We start from the raw sequence: 20,859 nt of genomic DNA on the forward strand, positions 1-20,859 counted from the left end.
AGCCATTACATCTATTCTTTTTTATTTCTGCTTTGGTACTTTAATAAATTCTTCTTAAACTGTCTTTCAGGAGAGGACGTAAAAGAGTGAAAATATTTCAGCTCACTTCCAATCTTGGTTGAATACATCAGAAGTAAACAAGAAATCAGTTTATTAGGATGAACTACGTAACATCCATCAATGAAAATCTTTTATAACCTGCATTGAACACAGACCACAATCCTCTACTTCAGTTTCCTAACTTCAATTCATATTCTCTTCTAAAAGGGTCTCACACTAATGTATTTATTTATTTCCTAAGTACTTTTTGTACTTTCCACTGTATAAACTGTATTTTGAACATCACTTGACTTGCCCATACGTGCTCTAGGAAGGTAGTGCTTTCCCTATTGTTTTAGTCACAGTACTGTAATCCTGGATAATTTTAAACAAAAAGGTTTCATCAGTTCGCAAAGTGAAGGCATGTGCTGAAACTAGTGTTTAACAGACATTCATCCCCAAAAAAATTCTTTCTTTTTTCTGCAACAACACTACCCTTCTTGCTTATATCAGCTGGGTCTGATTCCACCCTTGTTGCAAAATAATATTTCCACTGGATAAGGTGAGAGCTCCCTTCAGTACTTACATGGGCATAGCTAAACAAAATCTTACAACCTTGTCCTTAAATCTTGTAACTTTGTCCTTAAGAGAGGTGAAGCTGTCCTTGTGCAGCTGGAGGAGAGAGCTTGCTGTGGGTTGAGGCCTAAATACTCTGTATAAAACAAAAGTTTGTTGTTCTTTCCACGTAGAGTTGGAGACTTGACCAGCTTGTGATATCAAACTGCCTTCAGGGTGAGCCTGGCCTAAGGAGCACAGTGCTGTAAGGTCATCCTTTTCACAGCAGAGTTGGGATCTGTGTCAGAGCTTTTGACCATATTCATGCATTTCCATATGATTATATAAATACAAAAGCTGACTACTTTTTATTGTGTTTTTAAAGGAAAGGAGGTCATACCAAGTGATTTCTGCTGCTTCATCTGTCAGGGTGAACTCACAAAATATATTTGAATCTTGTATTTACTGGTGGAAAGAGCAATATCTGCGTTAGTAGATTAATTCCAATCTGTTTTCTTTGGAAAAACAAACTGGAAAAGGGGGGAAATTTGACAAAATAATAAATAAAATAAATAAAATAAAATCAAAGTAACTTATAATGATTATATCATTTTTTAATTTCCACCCTGGGAACCAGAGTGCAACACAGGGATACAGGAATTGTATCTAATGTGAAATCCAGTGCCAGGACTCTTCAGATCAGTCCAAAGATGTTTGTGTGCACTGGAAAAATGCTCATAAGGGGCAGGGAGTATTTCATTCAGATGCTGTCAGATCTTTGGATCTTTGGTTCTCAAGCATTCCTGTGTCCTTGTAGAGCCCCTAGCACTTTGGATATCGAGGAGCAGTCTAGGGTTTTGGGGTAATTAAATGCACATGCACATAAACTCTGAAAGTTTATACAATTGTCTGCAGAGCCTTGCAGAAGCAGTCGTCATTGACAGTAATAAATATTGAGAGAAAATCACAAAGTTTTGTAAATCAGTAATGCTTGGAGATGAAAGGGTGTGGGGAAGAGAACCAAACAAAAAACCAATGAAAAGATGGCATGGGAAATTACAGAATTTAGAAAGGGATGAGGGGTGGGATTTGGCTGATTAAATTGATATACTCTTGAACTTTAAGGTTCCCAATAAGGATTCCAATTAAGTTTCCCAATAAGGTTTCCATACAGAAGGGAGGCATTTTGAAAGGGAATTCTCAGTCTGTGGTGTATCAAAAAATACATGTTGTGTTGTTCAGCACAGAGGTGTTATCCAGTGTGCACTGCTCACCTCTAGGGCTGTGAAAAGCTGGGAGAGAGCCCTCCAGGGCACTGGCTGCACACTCAGAATGCAAGCAGAAAAAGTGACAGCAAGCACTCCAGTGTCTTTAACAGCTGTGCTCTTTTTATTGAACCCTTCCTTCAGTGCAGCAAGAATTTCTCCCGGGAGCTGGGGACTGGATATTGAAGTGGAAGAGCTGGGATATGGCCCATCCCTGAGTCACCACCTGCACCTCTCCCCTCACTGCTGAATGCTGGCACTGCTTGGAGCCGAGGAACAGCTCAGGAGAAGAAATGCTTCAGGCCCCACAAGTGGGTGGCCAATTCCTCCCAGCGCCCTCTCACAGCTCATGTTGGCTTGTGAGGTCTTAAGTCAACTCCTGCTCCTAGAGAACCCAAACTTAAGCATGTGTATATATTTTTACATTCCAATCTAGACACAGCAGAATGTACACTCAGTGACATGTTTCCTCGTCTGAAAGAGTGTGAATTAAAATCAAGAACTCTCAAGTTATTTCAGTATTTCAAATTATTTAACTGGAAAGTGTTGCACCCCTCTCAGATAAATTATTTAGCCGAAGAACTGAAAACCAAAATCTTTGTAAAATATTTTACCAGTGATAGCAATGAAATGTTTCTTTTGAGAGTTGCAGGAACGTAAGGGGATTCTTGATGGAAAGAGGATTATATAGATAAAAGGTCCCCAACCCTGCTCTTGAATTTTCTCTGCAATTCACTTAATAAGATTATGGGAACAGATACTATTTTTTTCATTGTTGTTGCTTTAAATTTGTTTAATTTAGTCATGATGCTAAATCATTTCCAGAATTCTTCATGCAGTAAAGTAATTTGAGATTTGCAGAGAATATTCATTGAGGCCTTTTCTAAATACCAAATTTCCCTACCTTTAGAGTGGGGAACATGATGCTAAATGTATTTTTTGGGGAAAGTCTAAAGTTTGGGAAATTCTAAAGAAAAGTGTTATATGAAAGGTATATATACATAATATTTGTATTACAATACAGTTCCCAAACATTTATTTATTTATTTATTTAAACATACATTATATAATTTAAAACTTTCTGATATTATTTCCAATTTATGAAATATATCATTCATATACATTTTAATATCAATACCAAAATCCTGATGAAAAATGCCCCAAAGATTTCCAATTAATGTTATTCACTTATTGTCAGTTTCTAACACCACTGACAGCAATTTCATAGAGATGTTAATGAATTTTACATGATATTCATGAGAATGAATGCCTTTCTCATCAAATAAGATGTTCGAGGTTCTGGCCAGAAAAGTGTAACTGAGTTTGCAAAAATGTTAAGACGTAGCTCTTTTCTGAGAGAACAATTTGCAGTGTGCATGGAAGAAAGCTGATAGCACTTGATTATATTGTAAATTACATCATTCTTCTCCACATACTATACCTCTGGTGAAATAGGAGAGGGAGTTAGCCTCGGTTTAATGCCTTTTTCAGGGGTACTGAACTCAGATGGATACATTTGTATCAGTCTAAACTTTTGTGTCAAGTAAGATAGAAGTCACTATAAATAGAATTCCAAGGCGTTTCAGTCTTTACTCTCACTAAATGCTGGATGAAAAAAGTAATAAACAACGAAAAATATTTTTCTTTCATTTTGCTTTGGTAGAAACAATTGCAGAAAAATATTGCTGAATTTCTATTTTTGGCAAAAAAAAACCCCAAACAAATCACTTCTTAATTATAACAAAGACTTTTGTTCCGTTTTCTACTTGATTTTCTGTAATGTTTCCTTTAAATAGTCTATCTTTATAGCCTCAAGAACAAATTCAGCCTGATTCAGATGTGTGGCATACCACTGAAGTGAACAGAGTTGCCTCTGTATTTCGTGGATTTTTCTTTCCATCTTTGTGTGTGTCATATATTGTCATGTCAGTGCGATTCAAGACAAATGAGCTCTCCACACAGCCCAGATCCTGCCAGGTACTGAGTGCCTGAAACTCAAACCAGCTTCAAAGGAAGCACTCATTACCTCCACAGTATTTCCTTGTATTTCTCCCTAATTACCCTAGGAAATACTTTGAATAATACAAATACTGAGTGTAGCCAGCTGCCAGAGCCAGCCTTAGTGCTCTTGGCTAGATCTGTGACAAGTTGTCTTTGATTCATCTTTTGGTTTTTCAACACCTTTTTCTCTCCTCTCCCTTCTTCACTATGCAAATGTAGCAACTGTTTTTCATGCAATTTGCCCTATAAGCCCAAAATAGGTTTTAGAAATCTTTTGGAGAGTAAGATGTAGACATGATGCACACAAAGTCTATGTCCACTTATGTGCCTCTGTCTCACAGGGGTTTTTGGGGCAGATGGTATCTACAATCCCCAGAATGTTTTCTTCTTGCAAAAGCAGAACCTGGCTGCCTTGAAGTGTCATCAGCTTGCAGAAGTACCTGTCATCATCAAGGAAAATGCCAGCAATAAATTTATGTCACCCGGTCCAGGAGCTGAAATGTTCCTCTCCTTTTCCAGCCGTCCCACACAGTCAATGGCAGCAATTCCTGCAAGAGCAAATTTTTTAAAACTTGCTTGGTACATCCAGAGGAACTTTATAAATTGTTCTTGTTCCTGCATGGTAAGTTTTGGAGCTAAGCCCACTAAAGCAGCAAAGACCTGCTTTCAGCTATAGATAAGGGAAAGAAGCAGAGCTGGGTTATTTCATCCTGAGCCAGGACTGGCAGAGGAGAGAGCTCTGCTCTGCAGTTCCATGGCTTGAAACAGCACCTACAGCTGAACCTGCCCTCAGCTTCTTTCAGCACCTCTGACAATCCGACCCAAAAGAACCCAAATTATATTTGCTGTGATAAATATTTTTAAGGGTTCCGGATGTGAACAAATGGACATAATCCTCCTCACCTCTTCCCAATTTTTTCCAAAGAGATGACTTCTCTGCATAAATCAGATCTTCTGAATAAAGTGCTGGTACTGTAATAAAACCATGAATATTAATAACAGGACAAAGCATACAACAAGGTGTCATGAGAGAGTGACACAGGAAGGAAAAGGTGGATAAGCTTTACACTCTTCATAGAGTAATTTCTTTGCATTACCTAACCCAGTGGAAAAGGCTAAAGTGATTGCTTAAATTCAATCTTCAATATTGCTTCTCTGCAAAAATAAATGTGATGAATTAAAAAGTAAGACTTGCATGAAGAATAGGCTTGCCTGAATTCCTGAGCAAACAGAAAACTAGTCCAGAAAGATTTCTTTAAAGACCGATCAACTAATTTGCTTGACCTTATTAACTCTTCCTTAGCAATTTTGTTGATTTTTGCCCATCAGCCCTCTCCTTCAAATCAGCTTTGACACTTATAAGGAATACAGTTTGGTAGTATGCAAATCACTTTTAATGAAAAGAGCTTCCTAAAGGCAGCCAGAGAACTGAAAAATTTAATTCATCCAGGTGCTGCCCAAACTGTTTTCATTCACTTCTGAAAGGGAGGAGTTGGGTTGCTAAAACAAGTAGTGAGAGGAAGTAATAAAAATACTTCAGGAAACAAGAGTCCTTGGTAAAAAAAAAAAAAAGGTTGCTAGATTTTCTGAGATTTTCTGTTCAAATCTCTTGGGATGAGATTCTCAAAACAATGTCAGCACAGACATCAAATTGTCACTAACTGTAATGGTAAATGGGTATCAACATCCATTAACTGCTTGTTAAAAAGATCCCAAAATAAATGTGTTTATCTTTGACACTGCAAACAGCACTCCTGATACTCAGCTGGAAAAAAAGACCACAGATCCATTTAATTAATGCATCTTCTCTAGAAACTTGTTGTTCCTTTTTCACAAGTGAAACCTCAGTTCAAAGGTAAAATGGAAGGTTGGGTGCCCAGCCTGCCCTAGGTGACCTGGATTGCTCTTTGAAGGAAGGGCTCTTTCTCTCTCTCCTTTTAGAGTACATAGATATTTAGAAAGATGAGGCTCCTAGTGCTGTACTTAAATTATTTTTAATTAATTTAATTAATGCCAGGTTTTATTAAAATGCTATAGGATTAGCAAGAAATTCAAATTCTTAGTCTTTCAAAATATTTTTTTATTTACATCTTTGGGTTTAGCCCATTAAATAAATGTTGGAATCACAGAACGATAGAAGGGTTTAGGTTGGAAGGGACATTAAAAGTTATCCAGTTCCAACAGCCTGCCATGGACAGGAACACCTTCCACTAGACCAGATTGCTCAAAGCTCCATCCAACCTGGACACTTCCAGGAATGGGGCATCCAGAGCTTCTCTGGGCAGCTTCTCCCAGGAGCTTTCTCTTCCCCAGGCTGAAGAGCCCCAGCTCTCTCTGTCTGCATAAGAGAGCTGCTCCAGCCCCTGATCACCTCTGTGGCTTTCTCTGAACTCATCCTAACAGGTCCTTAAGCAGGGAACCCCAGGGCTGCTAAATTTTAATGTCTGTGGAGCTGCTGTTTAACTATTAATTTTATGTACTGTGTACAGTTACACTGAAATTACTAGAAACAGAAAATAAGAAATTAAAGAATAGCCCTAAACCTTTCAGGAATCAAGGTACGAAATGGGAACATTCTCAGCTGTTATTTAATACACTTGATCATCATACTATTCCTGAAATTAAATAGCAAATCTCAAAATGGTGCTTGAAAAATGAACATTTCATATCCTAAAATACTACATTGGTAACTGGGGAGAAGGGAGGAGATTGCTGTATGTTGTTGGTACAAATATTACTGTGTTCACTTTACTAATCTTCTGTTCTTCTGCACAGACCAAAATTAACAGACACTGTTGAAGAGGGATGAAACAGGAAAAGAAACAACATGAACTAATGCCAGCAAAATACCAAAAGACTCCAAGTTAATCAGTCACCGAAAACATTTATCTGTAATGTTAACAGATCTATTTTTTTCAATTCCAAAAACAAAGGTGAGAAAGAGAAGTCACTAGGCAGTCCTGAGCCGCAGAAAAGGCCCTGAGATGCCTGGAGGAGGGGACTTGGTGCTCCAGGAAAACGAGTGGGGATACAAAACTTGGAGCAGGGTGAAGAGCTAAAAGGGCTTGCAGGGGAACATGTGGGGGAAGCCCTGCTGCAGGTAAGGAGGCAAAGACACAGGGAGGATGATTTAGATCCCACGGAAAACTGTGAGAGAATTATCAGATATCCAGCTCACCCTTTGAACTATTCCAGCAATTACAGGCAACACCACTAATATATTTACAGAGAGAAGAGACATTGGATCTTTTATAATGACAATAGACTCACCCCTTTGTCTTGTTTGATCACTTTGTATTCATAAGAAACAAGTGGGAAAAGCCTCAAGTAACTCTGAAAACAAAGCTCCTTCTACACAAAAACTCACTGATCCCTCTCTTTCACAGTTTAGCAGATGTGATTTGTTGCAGTTGGTCATTCAAAAAAGAGATGTGACAGAGCTGTATCAAATGTTACTCTGTGATATCAATCAATGTAATCAGATGTGATGACTGCAGTATTCAGAACTCACTGTGAATTCTGATAAAAATTCTTGAATAGTAGTAGATAACACTTCTGAAATAGAGGGCTTCTGAAATTTTTGCTAATCTTCGTAAAACAGAATCCCACATAAAACAAATCAAATGTCTTGGATTTTTTATTTTTGCAAGTTTTCTTCCATATATCTAAAAAAGAAAAACTTCAAACACCTCAGAAAGTTAAGATAATAATTGTTGCAAGGACTAGCTGGTCCTTTGTGGTGGATAATAAAGACAACAGAATTACAAAAAGAAAATAAAGATCTAAAAGTTTTAAACAATTAAAAAACATGTAAATTTCGTTTCCATAGCTTTTTGTAATATTTGTTTTCAAATTGCTTTTTAAAAATATTGGAAAGTGCATAAGAATATAACTATGAAAATAGACTTAACTTTCCCATATTGCCTTTTTTGCTTCTGTAATAATGATGTTTATGGATGAACTTGTTGCATATTCTTATTTGGAAGTCTGTGGTATTTTATCTTATTCTGTCACCTGATATTTATGGTAGATTTTCTTTCCCTATGTGATGTTCCTTAGAGTCCTTTCCAATACTCAGAGCTTCACAAGATTTAAAATTGTTTCTCAGGGTCACTTAGCATAATTATGCATAACATAGGTCTGTGTGAAAGCATTCTATCTTTAATATGGAGGCATCCTCTGTTATTTTTATTTCTTCTTTCCTCTATTTCCTTGCTTTCTCTATTCCATACCTCATTTTGAACCATTTCTTAGTTTTACTAGACTTTATTAAAAAAAACTGTTGCTTCTATTATTCCTGTTTAACTAATGAAATTTAATGAATCTCCTGTTTGGCAATTTCTTGTCTTAGTCTGGTTAAGAATAGTGTTTTGTTTCTTTCTGAGCAGGGTAACAGACTGGCACCAAGAAATGTGTTGAGGCCATTTATATGCAGATGATCTGCTGTCCTGCTTCTTTCACTAGGTGCCATAAATTAGCATTCAAATTTTGCTACAATTTTGTCAGGTTTTTTATTCATTTCATATGTATTTAATCCCACATTAGCCTCAGTTCTTCTGCAATATGTGCCATATTGTAGCAGCTTTTTGGCTGCCACTGATGATTTTCACATTCCTTTAGTGTGAGGCTTTAATTCTGCTAACACTTTTGTTAATGAAATACATTTCACTTAATGGAATTAAATGCATAGGCTGTCTATTGCTCATTACACTATCCAGCCTTAGAGTCTGGATTTAAATTTCACCCTTCTTCCATAAAGATTATCCACCACATTTTGGCCTAACAGGCACTCTGTTCTTTGTATAAAGTGTGGGAAAGCTGTCATTACAAGTAAAACACCAGTAATTGTTTCAATGTTCTCTGAAATGTTTTATTTTATTCCTTTTTCTTCTGTTACTAAATATGTTTTAAATACATATTCCACCATTTCTTTATGTGGGGTTTTGAAGGCTTAACTAGCAATTTGATCACCTACAGACATCACAGGTAAACCTCAAACTATCCAGAACATCCATTTTCCCACTTAAAAAATATAAAGTATGAAGCTATTTCAGAGATTATCTTTAAATTAAAAAAAAAAAAAAAAAAGCAAGCATACAGGAAAATTAAAGTCATACAGGAATTCACAAGTGAAATAGTTTCTCACTAGGCACCAACTTGCTTTTCCTATAGATTGCACACTTTGTGAAAAATCCATGGAATCCATTTTTTCAATACAATATTTGTTAGGCTGTGGATTCTCAGTTTCTGAGTAATTATTCTGGGGGTGAATTCCACATGCATAACCTAATATCTCCCTGGAGGGTTAAATTTGAGCCTTCTCCAATCTAAAATCTGAAGATTGGCTGCTGTTCAGACAGGTTGTTTCTGAGGTAATTCATTGCCTTTTACGAAAATTTTGGTACAAGGTGGGGTAAAAACAGAAAAGCTTTTGGAAATTTCAGGTTTCTTCAGGGAGAATTCATTTCTAGTTGAATTATTTTCCCTCTCAGACCTATAGAATTTGATATTCTTTTTGAGAATAGTCCCTCTGGACTTACAACAGGTAGTTGGAAATCTCAGTATCTGCCTCACAGGATTAAGAGAGTTTTGTTTCTTTATTTGTTTAAATTAATAGAAGGACCTTTATTTTTCTTTATTGTTTCTATACTCTACAACTTATGAATGAAAATTACATTCCTGTCCCCACCTTTGCTGTTATCAGTGAGTTTATCTAAGCAGAACAGTGAATATATTGCCCAAAATTACACACCTGAGACAGGGAAAATAGGGTCCAAAACTCGCAGCCAGCTGCACTGCTGCTGCACCGCATTTCTTCACCTCTACAGAGACCTGCAAGGGATCAAAGGTTTCCTTAGAGCCTTCCTTGGCATCTACAATACTTTATCAAAAGTTCTCCAGTTTAACAAAGCAGCTTTTCTCAATGAAATTTCTTCAGCCAGAAAATCTCTGACTGGCTTGGCCTCCTTCAAAGGCTTCATTTAGAGGGTCACCAAGGATCTGATTTCCTCTACTTTTCTCCTTAGGAAACCAGATCATAGGCTCTTCTTTCTGGAATTAATCAGCTCTGCTGGAAGTACTTCAGGTAGAACCTTTTGATACTGATTATTTTGAATATTTGGGATTTAGTTACAGCTTGCATATGCATTTATAATAAGTTATAAGAAATCCAGGATCTCCTATTATATCTGAATGTATTTGCTTGCTACTGATGTTCATATCTGCCTATATTGGGAACAGGAATAAACAAAAACAGCACCAACAGCAATCACATTGGTGTTTTAGCATATTAAGCTGACTTTGTAGGTGCTGAGTTATATCTGCTGGACTTTCCTTTCCAGGATGCAGCAGATAATGTGATAGCCAGTTGTTAGAATGTATTTGGCTTTTCTACTGTTATAACCATGATTGGTTCTTTTCTGCTTTTCCATTGTCTAATCAACAGAGAATTGTTAACAGGGTGTACAATTGCAGAGCAAGGATGTTCAGGGGGGATTTAAATAAATCAAAGGGACCTCTTTTATAAGTGATTCAAAATCAAGCCTCTTGTAAAGTTAAAAAATGTTTTCTTGAATTTCTTTGTCCATTTTCTTTAATCTTTTCTACATCCTTCACTCCCTCTGCCTGACTTGCTCTGTGATTTCAGTCATGGCTAAAAGTTACTATGCTTTTCTCATTTATTTTACTCCAGCAATATTTTCCTGGTGAACTGCACTCTTGTCTTTTCCTGCTACATTATCTTACTCCTTTCTATGTTTCTTTTCTTTTTCTTAGTTATCTTGGATGGAGTACCTAACAGATTCTGTACTGGATGCTAAAATAATTGTTATATCTATGACATAATCTTTCCTTATCAGACAGGTTTCAAAATGAAGGGTAGAGGAGGGAAGAATGCACAGTACATCTACAGACAGCATATTCTGAAGCATGACAGATACACCATTGAGTCTGCTCGAGTCTTCAGCAACACCAGAGACACTGATTGGCACTAAAAAAGGGGGAGGGAGAAGACACATGACAGGTCACTGAGTTCAATGGAATATATTACAGAAATTGGGAACAAAGGACGAGAAATCTCTCAAGTCTAGTTTTCTAATTGCACAGGCAACCAGGTGAAAGGACATCTTTAATGGAAGAATCACTCTCCATTAAAACACATTTAATTTTTTTTACCCCCTACTGCAGCTCTTGGGAGTCTGGAAAATTCACTTTTCTTATGGTTGAAATCCTCCCTGCATTTCTTATCTAAGCATGAGCTGCTTTTCCATTTGTCAGCCTTGTTCCATAGCTTTATCCAACTGTTTTCCAGTCTGTTGTCTAATAAATACTTTTACAGACACCAGTCATATCCTCTTTCAGTTTTTTGCTTAGTCAGACAAAGGCAGCTAAGTATTTTACTCTCCTCCATGAATAGTGGCTCTCCAGTCTGCCAGCCATTGCAGTTGCAATTGCAATTATCCGAGTTTTTACGTTTTCTTCATTCCAAGTGACATAGACCACGTCAGAATTTCAGATAAGGCCACACTCTCAGGTCTTTACATAGCATAAATATTTTTTTTTATTATGGAAAAATATAGTACCATATTTCATGTATGTGTGTATAAAAATATTCAGGTACTTGTATATTATGTAATTTTAAAAAACCCACTTATCCTGCTTTGTAAGGACTTTGTTTCCTAGCTTCAGGGAAAGTATAGAATTCATACCTCTTCTCTTCATGCCTGAATGTTAAAAGATTGATTGAAAGATTTTTGAGAATTCTTGCTAGTAAATTTCCAGCAGTTTGATGCCTCTTCTTTCAATGCCACCTGTTGCCATCTATCCATTAGACAATCTCTTATCCACTTTACAACTCTTCTCCTAATCCCCTGTTTCCTATGTAACGCTGTATCATATGCAGCACAGATATAGATAAGATGTATCACAAATCTTTTGTTTAGAAAATCAGTTATCTTATTAAAGAGCGATAACAAATTCACTCTGTACATTCTATCTTTAGTAAATCCTTTTTGTATGTTATCCCATTTTCCATTTGCCTCCCTGTCTTCAATTATTTTTTCCTTCAAAATTTCTTCTAAAGCAACTGAGGTCAAACTAATGGGTTTGTAGCTGCATAGGTCTCCCTTTTATAAATGGATAATACATTTGCTCCTCTCCAGTCAGCCAGTATCATGTCTGAGCTGCTTCCTACCAGCTTTGGGATTTCATGTTCCCTTTCTTGTCAGATTGTGGAAAGGACTTTATTTGATACTTCTCCCTGTCCTGAGTATACTGTGCTTTTAGTTTTGCTTCCAGTTTCGTAATTTTCTGTCATCACAGCTTCTTTTCCACTATTTATCCTGTCTCCTCTGAAAACATACATTTAATTGTAGATACATTTTCTTTATTTCTATTAGCTCATATCGGAGACTCATGGCTTTTTTTTTTGTCTCATCTGCATGAAGATTGTTTTCCTCTTTGTTTAAATAGCCCGTCCAAACCGTAAATCAGTCTGGCTGCTGACAATTTTCACTTTACTTTTATTTTGACCTCTAATACACATCTATCTGTTGATCCATCTTTTTTCTTTCATCCTGTGATTACATGTCTCTTATAAAAGGAAGGAGTTCTTCCATTTCATGGAATAGAGTGACCACTTTTCCATGCATTGTCCCATCTCCATCTGCTATGCATTCCACATATCTTTAGCTTCTTTAATCCAAAGGAATTCCAAAGGTCCTCCATATTCAAGGTCTTGAATAATCTGGTCTAATTTTACTGACAAGATCTTTTAGGCTAACAAAATTTGCCCTTTAAGTCATAAAGCCTTATTTGTATTGATTGTTCCATTTCATTTAAATGAGCTTTGCTCATGATCTGGTTTTGGACCAGTTTTCTGATAGTATCTGTCCTGCTTGTCAACAGATAGAGAGTTGTAGTCTCATCTCTTACTGGCTGGTGACTGCTTGGTAAATATTTCCTTTAGTTTGGCCCAAATGTGTTCTTGTCTGATGCATGCCATCCTTTCTTTTTCCCTCCTAATCTATCAGATAATGAGAAGGCAGTTACACAAGTTTATTCATCTTTCTTCACATCTTTCCTGAGCAGCTTGAACACCTCTGTACCTTGGTCCCACTATGTAAATTTACCTTTTCTTTCCCGATCATCCACCAGTATTTCCTCAACCATAGCTCAGTTTTCATTGATTAGATTTGCTTTTTGTGTAGACCAAGAAGACATGAAGCTCTACCAAGGTTTCCATGTATTTCTAAAGGTTCTTTTTTTTAAAAAATAATGTGGATCTCAGTTCCAATTTTTTTCTTGGATATTCAGCCAGATACCATTCCCACGAGTCTTCCCTTTTTAGGCATTTTTTTCCCTACCTAAAATGAAATCATTTAGTCTAATCATCTTTGATTTATTCCAGGGGGAATTTCTTAGCATCATTTCCCATTGAAGAAAATTAAATTAAAAAAAAAGTTCCTTCCCTGTTCCCAGCAGAATACATTTTTCCTTTTCCACCCACATCTTCCGCATTGAGAAATTACCTCACATCCTGCTCTGTGGAATTGATTTGGTGACAGTTTATTTGTTTCTGATTAACACAGTCTCCCTGTTCAAGCAGCCAATATTTTTTCTTTGTCCATTTTGCCTTCTATTAACAAATGATTCTTACTTTAGTTCTTCCTTGCTCACTAACTTCTCTACCACTCCTTTTTGGATTCTACAGTTTTTTCCTGGAGTTAACTTTTCCACTTCCTTTCTACTTTCTGTTTTGGTATTTTCTGTTGTAGTTTTTGAGTCTCCCAGACGACAAGCATATTATTTTGCCTTCCTCTATTTCCCAGATTGCTCCACTTGTTATATTTTTACAGACTTCCCTGACTCACCAGTCTCCCCTGAGGTATCTCTTGTATGACCTCGTACTCAACAAGTGCCCATAATTCTCCAGTTGCCCATTCAGTTTGCTCTTTCTTACACCATTTCCTCAAATCCACATCTTCATTCAGCATTACCTCCAGGCACATCTCTAGTAAGGTCCTCCCTTAATGAACTTTAGCAGATGACATTGCAGGCATATATATCTTTCCAGAGAATAAGACACACCCTACGGTTTCTGAATCCAGTGCACATTGTCCCTGGATTTTTTCTTGTACCTTCCATGGCTGTCTTGACTACTTACAAAAGTATTTCCTCTTACATGTACCCGTAAGGCAAAAAAATCCCTCTCACTGCTGGATTATTTCTTTCTTTTTCTAGGACTCCCTGTTGCTGGAGACATACAGGTTGGTGGGACTGAATAGCTATGCCATTATCAGCTTGGATACTTGCAGCACTGAGAAGTGTATTGCAGGGTACAGAGTAATAAGAGCAAATTTGGTTCACAGTCCATCTTTTACAAAGCCATCTATCAACCAGGAGGCTGCATTACACAGCTATCATATACAGGTCTGATATTGAGACTAGACTTCTGAGTGCCCTGCTGGAGTCAAATTCATCTGTTATTACCTGGTGAGTGGTCACTGGAAGTGGAGTGGTCACAATTGAGAAAATAGGAAATAAAATTTGGGGTCCAACTTACAAGTAAGATATTACCAGAGAACATGGTTGAGAAGTTCTGGACAGTGCACAGGGAAGGATGATATTTCACTCCTGTTAAATACTATCTGGGTAAGTATTCAAAGAGACAGAATCTAGTTGAAGGATCCTTCCCCTCTTATAATAAAATAATCAAACTCCCAGACCTCCAGTGAGTCAAGAGCATTTCTCAGAGGAAGCACTTTAAATGGTACACCAAATAACTGTGCCATATAGCATGTCTTAGAAAACCCAAATATATCCTCCATTACTTTTTCCAATGTTTATGGGATCATTTATCTGTAGCAAATTTTACTCAAGGAAGCAGTTTCTCATTCAATTAAGTATAGTACTTACCCTACGTACTGTTCAGATAAAAGCACCATTCTGGATTCTGTGTTACAAATAAATGTTGGCATCCCCAGAAATGTGAAACCCAACAGACTCATGTTGGACCCAGCTTGATTTGCAAATGAGCTAGAAACAGACTTTAGTTCTGGTTGTCTTTGTACAATTTCATTCTATTTATCTCTGAACAAGCAGTATTTTACAGTAAGACACCCATCTTACAAGGCACCATGTGAGTCTTTTGAGTGCTAATGCAGACCATTTTGTCCCACTAAATCTCACCAATGAATAATTCTCAAAGAATGCAATTGCATCCATTCCCATTTTCAGATGTTCATGAAAGAACACATGACCAGCCATTCTACTATTTTTTCATGACTTTTGGTCTAATTTCTGAGCAGAATGAATCCATGTAGAGGTTCACGAAATTCTACACTATTGTGTACAAAGAACTTACTTTAAATATTCTGAACAAAAGAAATAAAGTTTATTTCAGGATCCTCTTGGATGGGATGCAGGTTCAAGAGGGTTGAACATACTCTCATATTTCTCTAATCAGCTTAAGTACTGCATTTAAATCAAATCAGGAGTGTGCAACAGGTAATGTTTGTGGTATTTATGGTAATAAGGGAGAAATTCTGAAGTGGTTGAATGCAAATTTTTTGTCTCTCTTTTGTCTTGATAGATTTTTAGATAACATTGAAACCACCAGCTGGAACACACACCATCCTCCTGTTAGGGATCTTCCCGCCTGCATGCTTTGAATGCTGACATCCCTTAACTATTTTAAAGGCACCTGTACACTCACAAATAATAAATCTGTCATGGCACACTTGGAAATTACCCATCTCCACTTGTACAACTTACTATGTTCAAATATTTCTGCGTTTAAAGTCGTTTAGCAGAGTTTACCAGATTTGTAATCGTTTGAGGCTCGCAGTCCAAAACCCTGGGTGCACGTCAGGCTGAGTTATTAAGTGTTTATAGAAATCTGATCAAATGGACCATCAGGAGCTGGGGGATGTGGGGGACTGGGTGTGAGACTCGCCGTACAGACGGCTGTGCTCGCCGTACGGCTGCCGCATGAAGAGGGAGCTGTGGCTCTTCGAGCCGCGGCGCTGCCGGCTCAGCGCGCCCCGCCGAGCGCTCCCTCCGCGCTCCTCCGCTCCCCGCGCTCCGGCTCTCACCGCTCACTCCTGCCTCTTCGTGCTTTCTCCCCCTTCGTCTATTTTATTTTTTTATCCCTGTGCCCTTGTGCCAGTTAATTTAAATGTATCTGTTCAAGTGGAGATAATCCATGCAAATCAGAGGCACTGGCTCCCAGTGCTCGATTCACAAAGAGAACTCAGCTTCAGGAGGTCACTCGTTCACAGCTGCTCCTCCCATTATATTTTTCCCTTATTGCAGAACTACTGCATGTATACAGTGACTGAAAAGGACTCAATTCACTGCAACTGCTGCCTGGCTTTACTCACAACTTTCTTTAAAGGGAGACTTACCTTCTATCACTCTTGCTAAGGTAGGAAGTCTGATTCTTCTAAAGACATGTAATGCCTCCAGTGTTTGCTCTTTATCAGATCCCACTATAATGATGTATATTGTTGTCAGAAATTAGGTCCTAATAGACTTGCACCAGGTGCCTGATGCTTTTATTACTTGTGTGTATAGATACAACTGTTTAAACAGCTCATTTACTGTTTATTTAGCCAGCTATGTATCCTCTACGCCCGGTTCTCTTTTCCTTTACATAATGGCAGGTAGGATCTCAGTGCAGAAGCTTTCTAATCTACAAATGTAATCTGCAGCCAAGTTTGTATTCTGTTTTTAAAATGTTTTCTAATGTCTGTGTAAGTAAATGCACAATTCAGTGCCCCCGCAAAAGAAAACAAGAGAGCTTTCTGGCCTGAAACCTTATGAAGGTGCTATCTCTGGAGCAGAACAAACTGTTGAAAGGTTTTAAATAAAAACAAAAAGGTCACCTTTTACTTTGCAGTGTTGTAAACAAGGAAACTCCAGGCCTCACTGCAAATGGGCCTGTCATAAATTTAGACCACAAGATAAACATATAGTTAGTAGAATTACCAGCAGAAGTGATGAAATGGAACTCTCACTATTCTGTGTTAATATTTATTGTTTAGAAAGGTTGGATGTGCAGTGCTTGCTCTGCAAACAAAGTGCAACTCTGAAACAACTATTTGAATGTGATTCCTAAAAAACTCCTTAAGAAAAGGAAAGTCAGTCACTATGTCATTAGTTGCATTCTAATTTTGAGCATACATCACTTGAAATATTGAATTAATACATCTGACAGCACACATTGGTTTTATGGAAGCAGACAGTAAATCTTGGGTTTATTAATGTATATTTCTTTGCACACATTGTCAGAATTTAGGGCTGAAAATAGTTATATAAATAACTATATAAACAACTTTAGATATGTTAAATCACAAGTAATGGATTTGAATATATTGCTAAAATTAGAATTTTTCTGACTTGTACTTGTCCCACAGTAAAGTTCTTGTTTGTTGTTTTGCACAGTTGGATTTAAAAAATGACAGCAATTGGATTTGGAGCAACTCTGCTTTTGGATAACTTGCTATCTAACATAGTCAAGTTAATCAAATAACAGTTCTGTGAGGCTCTAAAAAGAGTTCAAAATGAAAATTTAGTTAACCAGCCAGGACAGAGAGATATTCCCAAACATATCCTGTCCAATTTCTTCAGGAACACTTGAGTCATACATTTTCATTTTATATTTCTGGATTAGATATTTTTAGTAAAAATGCCTCAAGAGAGTATTTGCTTACTATATTAAGTATTTCAGTGCCTAAAATGTGCATCTTTTCTCTTTGATATACAGTCTGCTTTTTTGAACAAAAAATGCATTCTGATTTTGGAGTACAGTACAAACCTAGAAAGCCTTGTCATTGTTAGCATAAAGAAGACATCTACACAAGTATTACTGTGCAGAGAGCAATCTTTCTTTCTCTGGCATTTGTAAGGTTACTGTACATAGAATTTAGCAGATAAATATCTTTTGCTTCATGGCATTTTGGAGATCCTATTGGTATGCAGGTTACCCTGTGAGGATGGCAACTGAAAAAAAGAAATATGTTTTATAGCAGTGTGTAATAAAAGCCCTTCACAATGATGTAAGTGGAGTCTGACCTTTCTTTCTTATCCTGTAATTAGAATTTTTATTAACTCTTTCAAGAGCAGAGTTTTTTGAATAAATTAGAGCGAACAAGCACATATATAATGTGAAGGAACAAACATATATTTTTGATATATGAGGTTTAAAAGTAATATTTGAGAATCCTTTCTAGACAGGAAAGAATAAATATATTCTTCCCAGAAACTCAACTTTCTCCACACAAAGAAATTTTGATTTACAGAAGAGGCCTTTGATATTGGCATTCTGCCTCTCCAGAAGAAAAAGAAAAAATAGAAAACAAAAAAGAACGCGAAGAAAAAAAAAATTCTAAAAAAAATTACTTCTTTCATTTTGTGAAGGACAGAGGAAATGCATTTTAGAGAAGTGAGCTGAACTTAGAGAAAGACATTAAGGATCTTTTGTCTGACTTACTCTCTGGCCAGGGTAAAGTTGGGAAGTAAAGGTGATGATCCCTGCGGAGTTTAGCAATATACAGAGATGAGATTAGATGAATCATCACTGGAGATATGAGAAAGGCCTTTCCAAGGAAGATTTTTTGTAAGTGGATTAAAATATTGTTGGAGCAGACAGCTATTTCCTGATTCTTTTCCATCTTTTACCCAATGACCAATGTCTCACAGGGACAAAAGTGGTCCTTAGTGAGTCATCAGCAGCATTTCATACAGTTAGTTCCAAATTATGTACTGAAGTTTCCTTTAAGTTCACCAGGTTTACTTGACACAACTCAGTTTAATTCTTTGATACACTGAGATAAATGTGATGAAACCAGCTGGAGATTAAATATTATTAAGGTCTCTGAATGTATTTTCAGTAAATCTTCAAAGGAGTGAGACCCTGTGTTTCATTTCAGGCTAATTTATGCTATGGAGTTTTCTAGAGGAGATTGTAAGAGACTTTCTTCAGTAGTTCCTTTTTTCCACTGGTTTCGTTTCTTCCTCTGCCTCTGCAAACCTGCCATTGCTATAGTAACTCAGTCAAACCTCTCTTCTAGAAAAGTTACCTGATGCTCTACTTTAGTGTGCCTTGCAGCAGCATCCATAGGATGCAGTAAACCTCATAGCTGTATATAATGTAGGGCTTTTACTCCCATCAGGCTCTTTTCTGCTGGTTTTACCATCTTAAAAGAATGCTTTGGAGATCGTTGTTAAGTTCCATCCAACTTCTTGAATGTGTTGTTTACAATTCTAAGCTAAACAACACTTTAAAAGTACTCTGGAGAGGGGAAAAAATGGGAATCCTAAAAAGTAAGTTGTAGAGCTTTTGAGAAAACATATGGCTAAAAATAGGAAACTTAATTGTCAACAAAGTCCTCAAGGATTTGTTATTAGTATTTTCTATAATTGAGTAGAAAGACTATGTTCCCCACAGCTTCTCATCAAATTACATACACAATTATATCATACTCGCCTTTTTTATTATTGCCTTGTGCTGTAGATTATTAAAATGCAATATTGCAGAATACAGACACTGCATATCTTTTCCGGATAAAATGTGCTTATACCTCTAGGGGTTAAAAGCTGAATCAGATCTATAACTTGCCTACTGACAGTCTTTGAAGTTGCTCCTTATTTCATTATTTACTTATTTGGTTGGTTGGTTGTTTTTTATTTATTTATTTTAGTTTAAAGATTTGGATTGACAACCTTTAACATGTTTGGAATTCTTCAGCAGATATAAAATGCTTGGTAATGACTGAAGTTAACCTGAGGCTTTATATATCCATCTTCCCCAGGAACTGCACTGAAGCTTTATTAAGAGTTGAGAATTTTATGCAAACAACTATTCTCATGAGAACTTCGCATTTTTCTGCCCTATCTTACTCTCTTTATAATTTCTAGAGGTGTTTTAAGTCAAGTCAAACCCTTTTGCTTCCCTCTCTCCCAAATACCTGTTCTGGGAGTCTACATGAAAATTTTCACAGACGAAATGCACCAAAAGAGAAGCTGATAAAAAGAAAATAAGTGGAGTGGAAATGAATCTTTAAATGGCAAGTCTGTGAAACACTGAACATGGTTATCTGACATTATGTCAGTGAGTGTTATCTCTTGAGGAGAAATGAGCAAGAGCAGTCCACACAGGAAAAGTAATTGTTGCTTTACTTCTGTCTGTTTATTTGGGATAGCTTGAACTGCCTCCCACTTTTTTATTTTTCTCAGTGTGAAAAGATTAAGTATTAGAAATTCAGCCAGTAGGCATCCGACTCAAAAGCAATGCTCGTTTGACCTTTGGACACAAAATATCTAATGCAAATGAAAATCTAAGCGACCTCAAAAATCACCGAGTACAAGAAATGTGGGTCAGTAGAAATTCAACACTTTTAAAAATGAAAACAAAATAAACCACTGAAATCACTTGGTTAGATTAATATTTATCTCTCCATTACACATCAGAGTATCACATGCTGAACTTTCGCCCAGCTTACCTGAGGCAAAAGATCTGTGGCAAAATTCTGCATTAGCTTTAACAACTGCAACTGAAAGATTTTGGAGAAGAATACTGGGAAAAAGGAGGGTAAAAGATCCTTAATCAATACATACATATTTGTCAAAAGCTAGGTTTTATAGGACACAAAGAGTACATAGGAATTAAGATGCATTTAAAATGTGTGATGCTGCCACTTTATTTAAAGGTTACACTTGTCACGTAAGGAACTTCATCCTTCCCACTGTTCTAGTTCTGCTGTTTTAGTTGGGGGGCTGGTTGGTTTTTTTTATCGTTAGAGGGAATGTATGAGTGTGCATAGATAAAAATCTCCCACTCACTAGACACTATTTCTTACTCCTCTTCCTGCCAAGTTATGAAGGAAGAAGGTGGAAAAGACAAAATTTATTCCATGTGAGACAAAGGACTGAGAGAGGGATACAGGTTCTGTCTCTGGAGAAATAAGACTAGTCACAACAGGCCTCTGGAGCCAGGAGT

The 20,859-nt window shown here is 37.0% G+C and overlaps 1 protein-coding gene and 1 long non-coding RNA gene across 28 annotated transcripts in view; one reads left to right on the forward strand and one right to left on the reverse strand.

The window, feature by feature from the left end:
* LOC148222817 (uncharacterized) overlaps positions 1–20,859 on the reverse strand; it is a 99,604-nt gene that overhangs the window by 55,634 nt on the left and 23,111 nt on the right. For 2 of the 3 annotated variants that reach the window (XR_015805386.1, XR_015805387.1), the window contains exons 2-4: positions 9,613–9,692; positions 4,764–4,832; positions 4,301–4,408 (exon numbers count right to left, since the gene is read on the reverse strand). This is a non-coding gene — a long non-coding RNA (uncharacterized LOC148222817). The remainder of the gene's footprint in view (positions 1–4,300; positions 4,409–4,763; positions 4,833–9,612; positions 9,693–20,859) is intronic. The other variant, XR_015805388.1, reaches the window with a different exon arrangement.
* Positions 16,024–20,859, forward strand: part of ADGRL2 (adhesion G protein-coupled receptor L2) — a 384,989-nt gene continuing 380,153 nt past the window's right edge. For 6 of the 25 annotated variants that reach the window (XM_088169862.1, XM_088169869.1, XM_088169881.1 and 3 more), the window contains exon 1: positions 16,037–16,284. The gene's annotated coding sequence lies outside the window, so the exon portion shown is untranslated. Of the gene's footprint in view, positions 16,285–20,859 lie in introns of all 25 variants that reach the window. The other 19 variants (XM_088169883.1, XM_088169885.1, XM_088169884.1 and 16 more) reach the window with 12 other exon arrangements.

The sequence above is a fragment of the Sturnus vulgaris genome, chromosome 9 (genome assembly GCF_052056855.1).
Source record: "Sturnus vulgaris isolate bStuVul1 chromosome 9, bStuVul1.hap1, whole genome shotgun sequence".
NCBI lineage: Eukaryota > Metazoa > Chordata > Aves > Passeriformes > Sturnidae > Sturnus > Sturnus vulgaris.